This window comes from Culex quinquefasciatus, chromosome 3 (assembly GCF_015732765.1).
Source record: "Culex quinquefasciatus strain JHB chromosome 3, VPISU_Cqui_1.0_pri_paternal, whole genome shotgun sequence".
Taxonomy (NCBI): Eukaryota; Metazoa; Arthropoda; class Insecta; order Diptera; family Culicidae; genus Culex; species Culex quinquefasciatus.
The window spans coordinates 104,130,185-104,149,160 of NC_051863.1; the positions used below are offsets into that span (position 1 = coordinate 104,130,185).

At 35.0% G+C, this 18,976-nt stretch overlaps 1 protein-coding gene across 12 annotated transcripts in view; it reads right to left on the bottom strand.

Moving 5' to 3' along the window:
- Nucleotides 1–18,976, bottom strand: part of LOC6030950 (lachesin) — a 138,199-nt gene that overhangs the window by 5,696 nt on the left and 113,527 nt on the right. The window lies entirely within an intron of this gene.

Here is an 18,976-nt window from a genome sequence, read left to right on the forward strand (position 1 = left end):
AGGTTGACAGGGCTATATACACAGGGACTGCTGATGGCAGAGATTTTGTTTATGTTACTTTATTTAAAATCATGATTAATCAGACTTTACTGAAGTAACTTTTGCTCATTTTTGGTGGAGAGGTAGCTTATTAGGAGTACTTTTAGAATATGCAATAACCCAGAAAGTGTCAAAATGTACATGATGCCTTTTGAAATGTTACCGTCGAGTTATTGTAAACGAAACAAGCAAACCCCACGCAGGGTGCATGTGCAAAAACAAAAAACCCCTCGTTCGAAGCCAAATTCACCACACGCCGATCGGGCAACACTTCACGCACACAAGCGTCCGCAACCATTTCCGCCGCCAGCGGCAAAGAATTGCCGTTCAAGAGCCAAACGACATGCGACACCTAGTGTTGAGTAGCAGAACAGAGCGAAGAATGTCGATTGAAATTTCCGCCCTTTGAGGTTATGTATGCGAATTCTGTTTTGTAAAATTCCAGCGTTCAAAACAACTTTTGAGCAAAAATTCGAGCTGATACTTTGTTAACTTTTGATGCTCTATCATTTTAAACAATATATTTTTTTCAAAATAATTTTTTTTCATTTTTTTTATTGCGTTAATTTATAGAGGGCAAAAAGTTTACACTCGTACTACTTGAATTTTTTCTTAAAGGTTGTTCTAAAAGCTGTAAATTCAATTTAAGTTTGCATTCCTATGTAACCGAACAGCGAAAATTTTAATCGTCATTCTTCAATGCTTTGCGCCATCTGTCGGAATTTTTGAGCTTTTAATCGCGAATAGAGCTATCTAAGCCAGATCTCACGCACACTAGCTTACCATTTGTTTTTGCTGGGGGTACAAATTTTAACCTAAAAACCCTTCGTGTACATACACGCAATACATGCGCACGTAGATAACTCAATTGCTGCTCTCATCTCGAAAGGAAAAGGTCGCGAGAAAAAGACCTCCGCGTGTGTCGCACGATTTTGGACCGCACGTGCGGATTCCTCGCGGATGATTGTCGGGCCTTCGTTCGGCGGCTGCGATATCAAGATATTTGCGTTCGGCGCGTAAGTCGTGCATCTGTTGGAGCGTCCAGCGGCCACTCGGACTGGACGGAATCGTCCCTCAAGACCCCGTGAAGTAAGCCACGTTTTGGACGATCAGACCTGCCCGGGGACACGGCACTCTGTAAAGCGCGTCAAGTCCGAACCGGATTCTGGAAGACACCTCAACTCCAAACCGAACTCTGGAAGCTACCCGAAGGGAGGTACCGCCGGAAGAAGAAGCAATTAGGTAAAGACCAGAGAGCGTTCTTGTCAGAATCGTCGCACTTATCCAAGAAAATCGGCCACAGAAGTTGCTGTGCCAATTTCGCTGTGGGAATCTATCGCACAAGAGCCATCCCTGAAGAGCGCCGCCAAAAGCAAGATAAATAGTGGCATAATAGTCCCACATCACAGTTCTGACCGATTGCCTTCCTCAGACCCAAAAACATCCACACGGCGTCATCCAGTCCAGGTGCAACAGGAGGAGCAAGCGCAACACGCACACCCCATCAACCAGAACGCAAAAGGCCCCGGAAAAGGGTGAGAGAAGGAAAGGGACCAACCGGCCACTAACATTGTTTTATTTAGGGCCTTTTCAGTGGGTACTAGACATCGCCTGCTAGAGGCTGGTGCAGGATTGCTGGCGAGTGACGGAACATCCCGTCGGAAAGCACACGAGGCGATACGAGTTGCCGTCTCGGCACGGCGTGCGTGCGTCTTTGAGGGCGCGGAAGTGAAGCAGCCTGCCAAACTGTGGTCGCACGTGGGCATGCGGTAACACGTGGCGGCAGTGTTGGTATTATCGCGCTCTCGCGAGAAAATTTTCTCTCTCTCGAGTTCTCGCCGCGAGTCTCGAGCTGCCGAGAGAAACTCACCGATTGCCCGTGCTCTCCTCCGCTCGCGAACGGGCTTTCTCGCGAGCCAGAATTGCCCGTTCGCGAGAAGTTGAACGTGTTAGAAACGAACAAAAAACAACACAGCGATGGAAGTTACACCTCTATACCATCGCCTGGTTCGTATTCATAAGCCTGATTAACAAATTGCTAGCTTAGGGCGAACGGCTAGCACGAGGCGCTCGCGAGCGCTCGCGGCGAGAGCGAGAACGCGAACGAAAATGCAAGCGCGAGCGAGAAGAGAAAAGTACTACAAGTTCTCTCCCTCGTTCGCGAGCGAGAAATGCTTTCCTTCTTCTCGCTCGAATTCCAACAATGCGTGGCGGTCAATGGGTGAACCTACGAGCCGGCGCGCACGCGGTCGACGAAATGCGGGTTGCGGCAAGAGTGAGTGCCAGAAATTAAGTGGGTGCGCGCCCCAGAAGAAGAGCCCCAAGGGCGAGAAGAATAATTGAAAATACTAGGCCAATAAAAATTTTGCTTACTTATAACAAGAGTTAATATTCGTCGTAATGATTTTTTTGTTATTGGATCCCGGGCAGAAAGTTGCATCTTGGAAAAATCTACCCATGTTCGTAAAAACACGAACAAGTCAAGTTCACCCCAGGGTATGGTTAAGAGATAACCGAACATGGCCACGAACATAAATTGTTCGAGACGTATCTGCGAAAAATCTTGTTGAGTTTATTTGACCAACAATGCCACATCAAGTTGAGTTTATAGTAGCAAACAACTGAAATCTTCCAAAAATCATATCAAGTTCATAAAGTAGATTTTGATCCCAAAAATAATTTTATTGGTTTTTAATGCACCCCGCCACAATTCAGACCCCCTTCTTCCTCTTCACAAATATGAGTAATATTGCAGGAATATACGCACTCACATCAAAACAAGATTTTTCAAAGTTGAAAAATTATTTTACTTTAAAAACTCATTAAAAAATTGTGGAGAAAGCGTTGAATTGCCAAAATGTCACAATAATTTTCCAAATCACGAAAAATCCAAAGTCTCTATATTCCATTTTTTTTTATTTAAAAATAAAAGTTTATAAAAATATTCCTCAAATTGCATAAGTCCAAAAATCCACAGTAAAATTTCAAAAAGCCTATCAAAATAATTTTTCAAAATGTTGAAAAATATTCAACTGCCTGAGAGCAAAAATTTCGCAAAGTCCTGAAAATCTAATAAATTCTACCAAAAATCTTGTCGTGATACGGATCCCGTAAATTTTCTAAGTGCCGGAACGATTTTTGTAGGGGGTATATCAATAATTATCAAAAACCAACTTTCGAATTTCAAAATTTCAATGAAGACGTTTTGTTAGGGACATTATTTTAGGAACAAACCGAAGTTTTTGTAAAAATCGGACGAAAATTTCCTGTAATTTCGACGATTTTTCCGAAATTTTGGTTCAAAGCAAAAATAAACATCAACATAATTTGTCATGTTTCTAAACTCCCAAAAAATTTCCAAGTCCCAATTTTTTCTCAGTTTCCTGTTCTCGAAAAATTTTAAGTGTTGAAAATATTTTACTGGTCGAAAGCCAAAATTTTGCTAAGTCCAAAAAATCAAAAAAATTCTACCAAAAATCTTGTCGTGATACGGATCCCGTAAATTTTCTAAGTGCCGGAACGATTTTTCTAGGGGGTATATCAATAATTATTAAAAACCGACTTTCGAATTTCAAAATTTCAATGAAGAAGTTTTGTTAGGGACATTATTTTAGGAACAAACTGATGTTTTTGTAAAAATCGGACAAAAATTTCCTGTAATTTCGTCGATTTTTCCGAAATTTTGGTTCAAAGCAAAAATAAACATCAAAATAATTTATCATGTTTCCAAACTCCCAAAAGTTTTCTTAGTCCCAAAAAAATGCTTTTTCTGTAAAAGTAAAGAATTGAAAAATATACGCAAAAATTTCAAAGTCCAGCATAAATAAAATCAAACTTTAAAATATCAGCTCATGAAAATTATTCTATGTGTCGGAAATTGAAAATTATGTCAGTGACTGCTAATTTTTTTAAATCTAGCATAAATTTGAAATAAAGTAAAAATAATCATTTCATGATGTTCGGGTAAAATTTTGGAAAAAATAAAATTTTCGAAATTTTTGCTAAGTTTAAAAAAACTACCACTAACACGTCAATATCAACTGTAGATAATGCAGTATGATCATGGAATATACTTTCCATGATACGCAGTCGGTTTCAAAAGTCGTCATAACTCGAGGAGTTTACAGCAAGATGCGAATAAACAAGCCAAGATAGTTCGAAGTTATATCCACCAACTCACTTTCCGCCCGGGATTGTAATTGTAATAATAGACTAATAACATTTTTAGTTATTCTCCGAACAAATCTTTGTTATTATTTTTTGTTATTTTAACAACTAATCCGATCATCCTAATAACAGTTGGAGTTATTCTTTCATAACAAAAAATGTTATTCCAATTTCAGACCAATAACAAATTTTGTTATGATAACATAAACTGTTTGTAAACTCTAATGAAAAAATGAATTTTTCAAGAAGATTCCATAACATTTTCTGTTATTTCAACAGTATTTGATATTGAAATGGCATGAATGGCATCGCCTTTTTGTCTGCCGATTTGAGATTTACCGCTTTAGTTGTGAGAATATCGTAACACTCTGTTGCAAGTTTTTGCTCACTGAAATAACGTCGGAATAACATTTTTTGATATTTATAACAAGTTTTGTTATTCGCCGTCATGATTTTTTGGTTATTGGATTGTTATTGAGCAATTCCAGCACAAATCAGGATTTTTTCTGGTACTTTTGTACCCGACCCTCTCCGATTTAAATGAAACTTTTTAGACATGTTATCCTAGGCCATTTTTTTGTATATGAAGCCAGTTGCACTCGATAATGACATTTGAGAAGGGCGTAAGTATTTTAAATATTTTTGTATTTCGTAATTTAAATATTGCTGTATCTCGACCTGAGCAGACGGAAATAACTTGGGAAGGTCAGTTTTTGATATTGTGAAAAGATCGAAATATGTTATTGGGATGATCGGATTAGTTGTTAAAATAACAAAAATCAATAACAAAGATTTGTTCGAAGAATAACTTAAACTGTTATTATGTTGTTATTGCAATAACAAACCAATAACACAGAAGGAATCATGAAGGAATAACAAGATTTGTTATTTTGTGCGGAGAGGTGGAGCAGCATAATAACAAAACATGTTATTGAACTGGTATGTCTCCATAACAAAAAGTTATTGTTTTGGTTTATTTGTTATTTGCAAATAAACCTGCAGTTGCCATAACTCCTCTGTACTAGTCAGGGCTGCAGAGTCGGGTACCTCCAAGCGACTTTGAATCCATACTTTGAAGACAACTCCGACTCTGTATGCAGGATATGACGCCAACGACGACTTCAGCTCTCCAAAAATACCCGACTTCACAGATTCCGACTCCAAGTAAAAGTTGCTGAAAATTAGATGAATCCGATGCAGTCTCCGAGGTCTCACACCAGCTCAAACTTCAACGTCAGCTCCGACTTCCTCGCTCTGTGAAAATAATAACAGTTTTTGTTATTCACACTTCAAAAATTCTCAATAAATAAATCCATTCCGTTAGGGAATATAACAAAATTAAACAAAAATGAAATCTCAAAAGTTTATTTTATCGGATTAATTTTAGCTTGAAACCCCATTTCATGGTGAAATAAATGACCCCGATGAAATTGGTCAAAATTATTTCATAGTTCTAGCCAATTTTAGTAAAATCCCTTAGGGGGTATATCAAATAATTAAAAAAATCAACTTTCAAAATTTCAACTTTTTAGAATTATTTTAGCTTAAGGACCCCATTTCATGACCCCGACAAAATTGGTCAAAATTATCCCATAGTTCTAGCCAATTCTAGCAAAGTCCCGTAGGGGGTATATCAAATAATTTAAAAAAATCAACTTTCAAAATTTCAACTTTTTACACCCAAAGGAAAAATATATCTCAAAATCTGCAACATTGGATTTGCTGCAGAAAATGTCACATTTTATAACATTTTTTGCAGCAAGCCCGTAGATCATTTTTGCCCGCGTGTAAAAATTTCAGCGATCTGCAGTTCTCACCAACACATATAATGCTGGCCCGTCCCCGAGCAACACTCCAAAGAGAAGCATATGTTGGTGCTCTCTCACTCACTTTTTATCAAGCGTCCATAGGGACGTGGCGTTACATCGTGCTGCCACCTGGTTTTTTGAGGTGCAAGAGTGGAAAAGTGCTGAGTCATCGTCTAAAAATAGACGGCGTCCTATCTCGCCCAGCAAAATTAAGTCGATAAAGTAGTCAGTTTCGATGAGAAAAAGTGGAAAACGTGGTCTAAAAATAGCGACGCCATCCCCCTATGGCGCGGTGGTAGCGTGTCGGATCAATAACCAAGAAGTTGGTGGTTCAATCCTCGTTCTGCTAAGTGTTTTTTTTTGTGAAATACAACCAAAAAGCCGTCGGTAATGTCGATAATTGTCGGTAACGGGCAAAAATGTCATACTCCTATATCGCAAAAAATGCATGAGGACAGATTTCATGCAGATTCTGATATACTTTCATGCCGCCATGCATCACAATCATGCGACTGCCGGTTGGGTGTAGAATAATAGCTTAAGGACCCCATTTCATGGCCAAGATAATGACCCCGACGAAATTGGTCAAAATTATCCCATAGTTCTGGCCAATTTTAGCAAAGTCCTTTAGGGGGTATATCAAATAATTAAAAACCCCATTTCATTGCCAAAATAATGACCCCGATGAAATTGATCAAAATTATCCTATAGTTCTAGCCAATTTTAGCAAAGTCCCTTAGAGGGTATATCAAATAATTAAAAAAATCAACTTTCAAAATTTCAACTTTTTAGAATAATTTTAGCTTAAGGACCCCATTTCATGGCCAAAATAATGACCCTGACAGGATTGGTCAAAATTATCCCATAGTTCTAACCATTTGAAACTAAGTCCCTAAGGGAGTATATCAAATAATTAAAAAAATCAACTTCCAAAATTTTAACTTTTAAGAATAATTTTAGCTTAAGGACCCCATTTTATGGCCAAAATAATGACCCCGACGAAATAAAACAAAACTATCCCAAAGATCTAAACATATTAAACAAAAGAAAAAATAATAACAGATTGTGTTATGGACACTTAGAAACTTTTCCATTTGTGCGATTTATGGTAATTATTTTTCTAAGTCAGTATACCGAACGAATAAAAAATTTTGTTATTAGGAGAGTTTTTGAAATGTATAACATTTTCTCTTATTAGCGTGTTATTAAACATTTTCAATATAATATTACTGGCCGGGGAAATTCATGCCATTTTAATCACAAATACTTTTGAAATAACAGAAAATGTTATGGAATCTTCTTGAAAAATCAATTTTTGTGTAAGAGCAATTCTCTACCAAAACCGGAAATGGATCTTATTTGTATTTTTTTATTTGGCTCAAACTTTGTGGGAGCCTTCCCTATGACCAAATATGCTATTTTGTGTCATTGGTTCACCCATACAAGTCTCCATACAATTTTGGCAGCTGTCCATACAAAAATGGTTTGTAAATATTCAAACAGCTGTAACTTTTGAGTGAATTTTCTGATCAATTTCGTGTCTTCGGCAAAGTTGTAGATATTGTTGAGGACTTTTGAGAAAAAATAGGTACACGGAAAAAAAAAATTGGAGATTTTTTATCAACTTTTTTTTACTAAAACTCAATTTCCCAAAATACGTATTTTTTGATTTTCGAGATTTTTTGATATGTTTTAGGGGACAAAAATCCGCAACTTTTGAGCCATAGAGAAACATGGTCAAAAAATCTGCCGCCGAGTTATAAATTTTTGAAAAAATAGTGATTTTTGGAAAAAATTGAAGTTTCATGCAAAAACAAGTATGACATTACTTTTTAATGCAAAATTGAATTTGCAATCAAAAGATATAGGCACCGAAAGTTTGATTTTAGCGAAATATTTGCAGTTTTTCAATTTTTAAAAATAGTGACCATGAGTGACCATTTCTAAAAATATTTTTTTTTGAAAAGTTCAGAAAATTTGCTATAAAATTGTCTAAGAGACATTGAAGATTGGACCTCGGGTTGCTGAGATAGAGCCGCTTTGAGAAAAAGAAACACGAAAATTGAAATTTTCTAAATCTCACCAAAACAACCCACCTTTTTCTAATGACGATATCTCAGCAATTAATGGTCCGATTTTCAATGTTAATACATGAATCATTCGTGAAATTTTCCGATCTTTTCGAAAAAAATATTATGAAATTTTTAAATCAAGACTAGCATTTTAAATGGGCGTAATATTCAATATTTGGCCCTTTTAAAATGTTTGTATTGATTTAAGAAATTTCAAAGTATTTTTTTCGAAAAGATCGGAAAATTTCACGAATGTTTCATGTATTAACATTGAAAATCGGACCATTAATTGCTGAGATATCGTCATTAGAAACAGGTGGGTTGTTTTGGTGAGATTTAGAAAACTTCAATTTTCGTGTTTCTTTTTCTCAAGCAGCAACCCGAGGTCCAATCTTCAATGTCTCTTAGACAATTTTATAGCAAATTTTCTGAACTCTTCAAAAAAAATATTTTTAGAAATGGTCACTCATGGCCACTATTTTTAAAAATTGAAAAACTGCAAATATTTCGCTAAAATCAAACTTTCGGTGGCTTTATCTTGAAAACGGAGCCCTTTATCAAAAAACTGTAAAGTACTTTTCGATTGCAAATTCAATTTTGCATTAAAAAGTAATGTCATAACTCGGCGGAAGATTTTTTGACCATGTTTCTCTGTCCCCTAAAACATATCAAAAAGTCTCGAAAATCAAAAAAATCGTATTTTGGGAATTTGAGTTTTAGTGAAAAAAATGTTGATAAAAAAACCTCCAATTCATAACTCGGCGGAAGATTTTTTGACCATGTTTCTCTATGTCCCCTAAAACATATCAAAAAGTCTCGAAAATCAAAAAATACGTATTTTGGGAATTTGAGTTTTAGTGAAAAAAATGTTGATAAAAAAACCTCCAATTTTTTTCCGTGTACCTAATTTTTTCTCAAAAGTCCTCAACAATACCTACAACTTTGCCGAAGACACCAAATTGATCAGAAAATTCACTCAAAAGTTACAGCTGTTTGAATATTTACATACCATTTTTGTATGGACAGCTGCCAAAATTGTATGGAGACTTGTATGGGTGAACCAATGACGCAAAATAGCCTATTTGGTCATAGGGAAGGCCCCCACAAAGTTTGAGTCGAATAAAAAAATACAAAAAATAAAAATGGTCGAAATCGGCCGATTTCGTAGAGAGTTGCTCATAAGAGTTCAATAACAGTTAATAACAAAATTTGTTATCGGTCTGATATTGGTTGAAAGCCAAAACAACTTAGGAATAACATTTTTTGTTATGAAAAAATAACTCCAACTGTTCTTGGGATGATCGGATTAGTTCTTAAAATAACAAAAAAGAATAACAAAGATTTGTTCGAAGAATAACTCAAAATGTTATCAGTCTGTTATTGAGCAATTCTCTCCCGGCCGGGCAGAAAGTTGCATCTTGGAAAAATCTACCCATGTTCGTAAAAACACGAACAAGTCAAGTTCACTCCAGGGTATGGTTAAGAGATAACCGAACATGGCCACGAACATAAATTGTTCGAGGCGTATCTGCGAAAAATCTTGTTGAGTTTATTTGACCAACAATGCCACATCAAGTTGAGTTTATAATAGCAAACAACTGAAATCTTCCAAAAATCATATCAAGTTCATAAAGTAGATTTTGATCCCAACAATAATTTTATTGGTTTTTAATGCACCCCGCCACAATTCAGAACCCCCCCTTCTTCCTCTTCACAAATATGAGTAATATTGCAGGAATATACGCACTTACATCAAAACAAGATTTTTCAAAGTTGAAAAATTATTTTACTTTAAAAACTCATTAAAAAATTGTGGAGAAAGCGTTGAATTTCCAAAATGTCACAATAATTTTCCAAATCACGAAAAATCCAAAGTCTCTATTTCCATTTTTCTTAAATAAAAATAAATGTTTATGAAAATATTCCTAAAATTGCATAAGTCCAAAAATCCACAAAAAATTTCAAAAAGCCTGGTAATGTTTCTTATTAAAAATAATTTTTCAAAATGTTGAAAAATATTCAACTGGCAGAGAGCAAAAATTTCGCAAAGTCCTGAAAATCTAATAAATTCTATCAACAATCTTGTCGTGATACGGATCCCGTAAATTTTCTAAGTGCCGGAATGATTTTTGAAGGGGGTATATCAATAATTATTAAAAACCGACTCTCGAATTTCAAAATTTCACTGAAGACGTTTTGTTAGGGACATTATTTTAGGAACAAACTGATGTTTTTTTTTGTAAAAATCGGACGAAAATTTCCTGTAATTTCGACGATTTTCCGAAATTTTGGTTCAAAGCAAAAATAAACATCAAAATAATTTGTCATGTTTCCAAACTCCCAAAAATTTTCTAAGTCCCAAATTTTTTTTTTGTTTTCCCCATCTCGAAAAATTTCTAAGTGTTGAAAATATTTTACTGGCCGAAAGCCATAATTTTGTTAAGTCCAAAAAATCAAATAAATTCTACCAAAAATCTTGTCGTGATACGGATCCCGTAAATTTTCTAAGTGCCGGAACGATTTTTCTAGGGGGTATATCAATAATTATTAAAAACCGACTTTCGAATTTCAAAATTTCAGTGAAGACGTTTTGTTAGGGACATTATTTTAGGAACAAACTGATGTTTTTTGTAAAAATCGGACAAAAATTTTCTTGTAATTTCGTTGATTTTTCCGAAATTTTGGTTCAAAGCAAAAATAAACATCAAAATATTTTATCATGTTTCCTAACTCCCAAAAATTTTCTAAGTCCCAAAAAATGCTTTTTCTGTAAAAGTAAAGAATTGAAAAATATACACAAAAATTTCAAAGTCCAGCATAAATAAAATCAAACTTTAAAATATCAGCTCATAAAAATTATTCTAAGTGTCGGAAATTGAAAATTATGTCAGTGACTGCTAATTTTTCTAAGTCCAGCATAAATTTGAAATAAAGTCAAAATAATCATTTCATGATGTTCAGGTAAAATTTTGGAAAAAATAAAATTTTCGAAATTTTTGCTAAGTCCAAAAAAACTACCACTAACATCTTAATATCAACTGTAGATAATGCAGTATGATCATGGAATATACTTTCCATGATACGCAGTCGGTTTCATAAGTCGTCATAACTCGAGGAGTTTACAGCAAGATTCGCATAAACAAGCCAAGATAGTTCGAAGTTATTGCCACCAACTCACTTTCCGCCCGGGCTACGAAATCGGTCTTTTTTCTTCAATTTTAATTTTTGTATTTTTTAATCCGACTGCAACTTTTTTGGTGCCTTCAGTATGCCCAAAGAAGCCATTTTGCATCATTAGTTTGTCCATATAATTTTCCATACAAAAATGATGTATGAAAATTCAAAAATCTGTATCTTTTGAAAGAATTTTTTAATCGATTTGGTGTCTTTGGCAAATTTGTAGGTATGGATACGGACTACACTGGAAAAAAATGATTCACGGTAAAAAAGTTGGTGATTTTTTTATTAATTTTTTTATCACTAAAACTTGATTTGCAAAAAAACACTATTTTAATTTTTTTTTTTTTTTGATATGTTTTAGAAGACATAAAATGCCAACTTTTCAGAAATTTCCAGGTTGTGCAAAAAATTATTGACCGAGTTATGAATTTTTTGATCAATACTTATTTTTTCAAAAAATCAAAATATTGGTCGCAAAATTTTTTCAACTTCATTTTTTGATGTAAAATCAAATTTGCAATCAAAAAGTATTTTAGTAAAATTTTGATAAAGTGCACCGTTTTCAAGTCAAATCCATATTTAGGTGACTTTTTTGAAAATAGTTGCAGTTTTTCATTTTTTTAAATTAGTGCACATGTTTGCACACTTTTGGAAATTTTTTTTTTGAAAATTTGAGAAAATTCTCTATATTTGGCTTCTTCGGACTTTGTTGATACGACCTTTAGTTGCTGAGATATTGCAATGCAAAGGTTCCCGGGCAGAAAGTCGCATCATGGGACGAACAGAAAAATAACTTGAGTTGTTTTTGATATCATGGCATGTTTGATATTTGTTCCAAAAACTCTTAAAATGCGCGCCGAAATCTATGTTCCTTTCTATGTTTGTAGACCTTTTATCATCAGTTGATAAATTTTCATTTTCTCATGATATTACCGGACTTAGAAAAAAATCGAAAGCCGAATTATTTTGGGACTTAGAAAAAAAATTTACCTCTTTATCATGAGATGATATAATTTTGTTTTATCATGTTTTTGTTGGACTTAGAAAAATTTCGAAAGCCAAATTATTTTGGGACTTAGAAAAAAATTTGAAATCTTTATCATGGGATGATATTATTTTGTTTTATCTTGATTTTGCTGGACTTAGCAGAATTTCGAAAGCCAAATTATTTTTGACTTAGAAAAAATTTCGACCCCTTTATCATGAGATGATATTTTCTAGTTTTATCTTGTTTTTGTTGGACTTAGCTCGACTCACTCCTCGACCAAATTTCACTTTTCCGACACTTAGAATATGTTTGAAAACCCTGCATTATGAGATGATTTTTTATACAATTAATTTTTTTTTCAAGCGGGACTTACCTATGGCAGTTTTGTTAATGGAAATTTTTAGTGAGTTTTTTTTTACTTTAATTTACTTTAAATACACTAGTTAAACTAATCACATTAAAAAGTATTTTACCGCATATAAAATTTCATCGCAAAGCCCACGCGCTCGCTCACTCTCTCTTTTCTCTCTTCTTTCGTTCACTGCTCGCACGCAACGCGCGTGACCTGTCTTGACAGGAATCGGCAATCGGCAGACAGCTTTTGCGTTCGTGGCGGGCTGGTTTGTTTACGTTTTCGTGCAGTAGTTTTCACGGATAAATTGTAGTCCGCGAATCGCCGCGGGTTATGAGTACGTTCTGTGGCCGAGGGAGTGTGTTCGTCCGTTCCGTGGCGTTCGGGAGCCGTGATATGTTGTGGTTAAGTGATTGTTTGTGTTTTTGTGGTGGGGGGCGAAGAAAAAGTTTCGCTCCGTGTTGACGGGTGCAAGGAAAGTTTCGGCCAAGCCGCTGCCCCAGAAAAGTAATCCTCTTGCCCAAGATGCTGCTGTGGATTAACGAGGAAAGGATTTTGGCGGATTCGCCAGGACAAGGACAAGGGTTTGTTTACGTTTTTGGTGCAGTAGTTTTCCACTGATTAACAACAGCCTGCGAATCGCCGCGGGTTGTAAGTGCGTATTTTGGCCGTGGGAATGTGCGTTCGTTGATGTCGTTTTATGTGAGAGTTGCGAAATGTTGTTATTTATGTGAAAGTTGATGTTTTTGTGGCTCTGTGGAAAAAAAATTACGTTAGCGAAAACCTCCTGCCTACATGCCGCTTTTCATCGTTCCTCCTCCTCCTCCTGCCGGTGATGTTAAGACGTGGATCAACGCCGGAATGATGTTGGCGATTTTGACAGTTTTCGGTGGAGGAAAACAGCAGTGTCGATTTGTTTTGGTTTTTGTCGTCGCGTCATCAGAATTGCGATTTGTGGGGAAACCGTATTTGATCCGTGTGTTTTCGCGAGTGTGCGTGTGATTGTTTACGTTTCTGCATCATGGTGGTGATTGGGGACTGGCCGTGACACTGTGACATTGTTTCTATCGTTTTGGAGTGTCAGCGACAAAAGGATGAACCTTCCTCTTGTGATTCCGGAGGAGGTGATTCAATTGAGTGGCTCGAAAGCAGTTTCACGGAGGAGGATGAGTCCACCTGAAGCGGCTACAGATGTTGTTTCTACTAGTCAAGCCGACAAATATTTTTCGACGATTTTTAAAACTCAGATAAGTATTGCTTGTTTTCTTTTTCTTTGTTTACTATTGAATTTTTAATTATTCCATAAATTTTGTTTGAGAATTGATGCTTTGTGTTTTATTTTCTCTTACAGATCTACTAACGGGCATTTTCTGGACATTCGGCTTCTAGAATTTTGTTTACTTTGACCAATCAGCTGCAAAAATGGATTGTGCTGCAATCATATGCTCTCTGGATGGATTGGATGGGATTAACAAGGTATGTACGAAAATTATTATTTCAAAGTGAACCTATCACTTCAGTTTAGAAATTCTTTCAAACATTTCAATGTTTGTTTAGCAAAGTTCAGTTTTTCATTCTGTTATTTATGCTGATTTTGAATACACATTATTGACTTTTGACAGATTGATATAAAATTCTTAAAATAAATTATTTAATGATAAGGCTATTGCATATATTTTTTAGTTTCTTTCCTTTAAAGACCATATTTTTGTTTATTTTTTGTTGTTTGGGAATTTTATAAATTTAAATGTTTGTATAAGACCGAGCCACGTAGCCCAGTTGTAACGCTTCTGCCTTGACAACATTTACAAATTTCTACACTTTCAAATAGGTTTGCTAGAATTTCAGGAAAAATTTCAGCGGCCAATGCAAATAAATTAGTGCATTATTGATTTGTTTAGTTCAATTGTACAGATTTTCGAAGCTTTTTCTTTGACTTGGCTTTACAAAAAGTTTGATTTGTTTTAATATTGTTAATAGTATGCAATTTTGGATGTAATTTTTTGCTGCCCCCTGATTTTTCGGGCAAACTTCAAAGGAGGAGTGAAAAAACTTTAAATAAAATTTGTACCAGCCTTACTTATTCACACTAAACTTTGAATGAATTCGAATTATACGGCAAATCATACAGTCATCCCACATATTCGGAACACCCACAAATTCGGAACACTTTTGTGATAAATTGTCAAAAGCATGCCAAATGCATCTTTTCTGTGTACCCTACTATTTTTAGGACCTTTATTTGGACATTCTTTTGCTATTTCATTAATATAAGTAGAACTTTTAAAAAAAAACTGCATTTCGAGACCATTTTATTCAGAGCAGCAAAACGCTGCTTCCAAATTGCCTGTTCCATAATTGTGGGATGTCATTGTGCCTCCCACAATTGTGAAACACCTGAATTTAACTGATATTTTCACAAAAAAAGTTAGCAGACCATTCATAAAACATTACTAAGCATGAGTTTTATTGGTTTCAGAATGTGAAGTCATTTTTTTTTAATATGTACCCCTGGAGCGATAAAAAAGATTGTTTACATCGTAAGAAAAAAGTGTTCCGAATTTGTGGATTTCAAGGGTCAAAGTTTTTCTTCAAAAACTTGATATAAAATGTTAAAATTTGCAGTTGTTCAATACAGCATTCGAAAGAGCGCAAAAACAGCTTTCAAATGAAGGTAAAAGCGAATCATTATGTTCAATTATCGATTTTCTATGACGTTTTGAACATTGGCCGATCTGTAAACTGTTCCGAATATGAGGGATGACTGTATACAAATATTTAAAAAATTTAGATTGTCATTATGTTTAGTCTTCCAGCAGTTTGTTTGCTAGAGTTTTTAATTTTAGGCTTATTTAATAAAAATAAATTTTACTTGAAAATCACATTATATCATTAAATTAATTTGTATTATTGAAATACAATTGAAAAACAGTCTATATGAAACTTATATTTTCTTACTGTGTATTACGCTTTCTAAAGCAACCAAATTATTACAGAAAAAAAAAATATCTGGAAACATCACAACTTGTTATGATACTTTTATGTTTTTGTATGATATTTTTCGCCCAATATTTTTCCAGGAAAAAAATGAACTGGTCGGGATAATTTTATGTTTATGGATGATATTTTTCCGTACCATAGCATGATAATTTGAAGTTTCCAACACGAACTTAAGTTGATAATTTTTTGATATGCGTAGAGTAAATTATGTTCGCGTTTATGTTTGATTAACTCTTAACTGGAAGTTAACAGGTACTTGACATGTTTGTGTTTTTGCGAACATGACAAGTTTTCAGGAAGATGTAACTTTCTGCCCGGGTTCCCGGCCCGGGCAGAAAATCGCATCTTAGGACGAACTTAAAAATATCATGGACTGTTTTTGTGAACATGGCATGATTTTTGTTTGTTCCAAAAACTAAAAAATTGGCCGCCGAAATTCATGATACTTTTTATGTTCCTAAACAGTGTATCATCAAATGTTTTATTTTCATTTCTATTTGATGTTTTTGGACTTAGCAAAATTTCGAAAATAATTTTATTTGGGACTTTGAAAAAATTACGACCCGTTTATCATGAGATGATATTTTGATGTTTGATCAAGTTTTCGCTGGACTTAGGAAAATTTCGAAAGCCAATTTATTTTGGGACTTAGAAAAAAATCGAAAACTCCATCATGAGATGATATTTTATAGTTTTATCTTGTTTTAGCTGGACTTAGCAAAATTTCGAATGCCCAATTATGTTGGGACTTAGAAAAAAAACCGACCTGTCAATTATGAGATGATACAATTATTTTTCATCATGTTTTCGTTGGACTTAGCAAAATTTTCACTCCTCCGCAAACTGCCAGTTTAATTAATGGATTTTTTATTGAGTTTTTTTTCACTTTAATTTACTTTAAATACACTAGTTAAACTAATCACATTAAAATTATTTTACCGCACATAAAATTTCATCGAAAAGCGCAAAAATGAGCCCACGCGCTCACTCTCTCTCTCTCTTCTCTCTTCATTCGTTCACTGCTCGCACGCAACGCGCGAGACATGTCGTGACAGGAATCGGCAATCGACAAACAGACAGCTTTTGCGTTCGTGGCGGGCTGGTTTGTTTACGTTTTCGCGCAGTAGTTTTCCGCGGATAAATTGTAGTCCGCGAATCGCCGCGGGTTGTGAGCACGTTCTGTGGCCAAGGGAGTGTGTGTTCGTTCGGTCCGTGGCGTTCGGGAGCCGCGATATATTGTGGTTAAGTGATTGCTTCTGTTTTGGTGGCTGTGGGGCGAAGAAAAATTTCCGCTCAGTGTTGGCGGATGCAAGGAAGCAAGCAGCTGTCCCCAGAAGAGAAATCCTCTTGCCCTCAATGTCACTTGGCCTCCTTCCTCGTCCTCCTCCTGCAGGTGCTGTCTTGACACGGATCAACGCCGGAACTATTTCGGTGAATTTGACAGGACACGGGAGTTCTCGGTGAAGGAAAACACAGCTGGTTAAGTTTGTTTCGATTTTGTGTCGCGTGATTGGAATCCTGATTTGTGGGGGAACATTGTTTTCGCGAATGCGCGATTGTGTGCGTGTGTGTTTGTTTACGTTTGACGTATTCTTGGTGAACGGGTGATTACAACTGGATGAAACTTTCTTGGTGTTTCCGGAGGGTTGAGCGAGAGAAAAACTGACAAATCCGCGTTGGTGCTGGTTGCGGCCTGCGATTGTTCATGTGACTGTGCTTTGGGGTTTGTTTACGTTTTTAATTGATTATTGTGAGTGTGTGGCAGGGGCAAGGACGTGACGATATGACATTGCTTCTATCCTTTAGGGGTGTCTGTGACAGAAGGAAGAACCTTTCTCTGGTTATTTCGGAGGAGGTAATCTATTGGGCGACTCGCGAGCAGTTTCCCGGTGAAGGTGGAAAGTGGAGTCCATCTGAATCGATGGTACATGCTGGTTCGAAATACTTAGTAGGAAGAAGTATTTCAACGATTTTTTGACTCAGATGAGTATTATTTGCTAGAAATTTTTTAATAATATCATGTTGGATTATTTGATAAAAAAAAACCCTGGAAATTCTGTTTGAGAATTGATACTTTGTGTTTTGTTTTCTTTAACAGGACCACAACCTGGGCATGTTTCGGGACATTCAGCATCTGGTATTTTGTTTAATTAGACAAACTAGCTGCGATGCAATCGTGCTTTAATTGGATGGATTTGAAGAGGATTAACCAGGTATGTACGAAAAATATTATTTTAAAGTGAAACTATCACTGTTCAAACTTCATTTTGTTAATTTTGCAAATATTTTTTTTTTTTCAAATCAAATCAATGTAGTCATGAATTGAAACACCAAGATATATTGATCACAGATGGCTTCAAAAATCTTTTTCTAGAATTTTTTGTGCGAATTATTGTTTTAAAATTTTTTAAAGACGTTCTCGTAAAGAGATTTTTTTTTAATTTCACGTTGTTGCAATATTATATTGGTATAGTAATTGTCCTAAACTGAAATGAGGAGAACCTTTAGAATTTGTTTAATTCAAAGAAAGATGTTGGTTTTGAGCGAATTATTCAACTGAAGAAAGAACATCACCTATCTTCAATATTTGATTTGCTTTGATTATTTCAGTGTTTTAAAGAATTTGGGCATGAATCGTTTTTAAGTTTATAAATAGATTTTTTTAGAAGTAGATTAGTCAATGTAACTTTTTCCAACAAAAAGTTGTTTATATTACATTGAAAAACTGATGATATTTATAACTTGCAATATCAAACAAAGTGAAATTTTATTGAAATATTTAATGAATCCCTTTAAATATTTTTTTACATTTAAAAATATTGTTGACTTTCAGTACACGGAAAAAAATTATGGTAATATTCATCAGGGAATGGTGACAGATTTTGTGGCAAAATAAATGATTAATTTTACCCCAAAAAATGATGAATTTTCATCAGTTTTTGATGAATATTCATCAGGTTCACATTTTTAAACATTTGTTTATGTAATATTAGTCAAAAAAGAGGTAATTTTTTAACCTACCAAATTTTCAACGTTCCAAAATTAAACTTTTTTTTCTGTGTACATCATATTAACAACAGATTGATTGAAAGTTATTAACAAAAATTTTTAAAAATAGATAAGACTGGTATCCCTTAAAAAAACACACTGTAACTGAGTTTTGTGGCATTAATATAAAATGAATATCAATGGGATAAACTCAATACATAAATCAATTTAAATAAAAAATCAATTTTGATAATTAATTCAATTTATACGCAATGTTTTTTCACATTACGCTTTCACTATGCGCGCACGCTCTCTTTCTATTTTCGCCTTATCTCACTTGCTGCTTACGCTCGCACACACGGCGAAATGTCAAAACAGGAAT